Below are 915 nucleotides of genomic sequence, written 5' to 3'. Positions count from 1 at the left end.
AGTATTTTTTCTTTCCTTTTAGCACTCTGACTATGCCATCCCCCTGCCTTCTGGTTGTCATTGTTTCAGATGAGACGCCAGCCATCAATCACATTGGTGTTCTCATGTTTGTAATAAGTCACTTTTTTCTTGTTATTCTTAAGTTTTTCTGCCTTTCACTTTCAAGAGTTTGGCTGTACTGTGTCTAGATGACAATCTTGTCTTCATTCTAGTTGGGATTTGTTAACGGGTTAGATGTGAGTTTTTAAAATCAAATTTGGGTGCTCACTTCAGTAGCACATATACTAAAATTTGGGATGATACAGGGAAGATTAGCATGGCCCCTATGCAAGGACGACACACAAATTCGTGAAGTGTTCCATATTTTTGAAGCCATAAAAAAAAATCTCCCAGTCAAGAAAAGCCCAAGACCTGATGGTTTCACTTCTAAATTTTACCAAAGGTTTAAAGAAGAATTAATAGCTATCCTACTCAAACTATTCCAAAAAATAGAGGAGGAAGGAGTACTTCCAAACTCAATCTGAGCCCAGTATTACCCTGATACAAAACCAGACAAAGACACATCAAAAAAATGAAAACTAGCCATGCACGGTGGCTCACGGTGGCTCACAGTGGCTCACATCTGTAATCTCAGCACTTTGGGAGGCTGAGGCGGGTGGATCACCTGAGGTCAGGAGTTCGAGACCAGCCTGGCCAACATGGTAAAACCCCATCTCTACTAAAAATACGAAAAAATTAGCCAGGTGTGGTGGCACGGGCCTGTAATCCCACCTACTCAGGAGGCTGAGGCAGGAGAATCCTTGAACCTGGGAGGCAGAGGTTGCAGTGAGCCAAGATTGCACCAGTGCACTCCAGCCTGGGCGACAGAGACTACGTCTCAAAAAACAACAACAATGACAAAGACTACAGGCCAAT

The 915-nt window shown here is 43.0% G+C and overlaps 1 non-coding gene across 1 annotated transcript; it reads left to right on the top strand.

Annotated features, from left to right (window-relative positions):
* The first annotated feature begins 260 nt into the window (after positions 1–260).
* LOC115934093 (U6 spliceosomal RNA) lies at positions 261–368 on the top strand. Its single transcript, XR_004069941.1, has one exon. It is a non-coding gene; the product is annotated as a U6 spliceosomal RNA (small nuclear RNA).
* The last annotated feature ends 547 nt before the right edge of the window (positions 369–915 follow it).

This window comes from Gorilla gorilla, chromosome 2 (genome assembly GCF_029281585.2).
Source record: "Gorilla gorilla gorilla isolate KB3781 chromosome 2, NHGRI_mGorGor1-v2.1_pri, whole genome shotgun sequence".
Classification (NCBI taxonomy): domain Eukaryota; kingdom Metazoa; phylum Chordata; class Mammalia; order Primates; family Hominidae; genus Gorilla; species Gorilla gorilla.
This window is presented reverse-complemented; position numbering and strand designations above follow the sequence as displayed.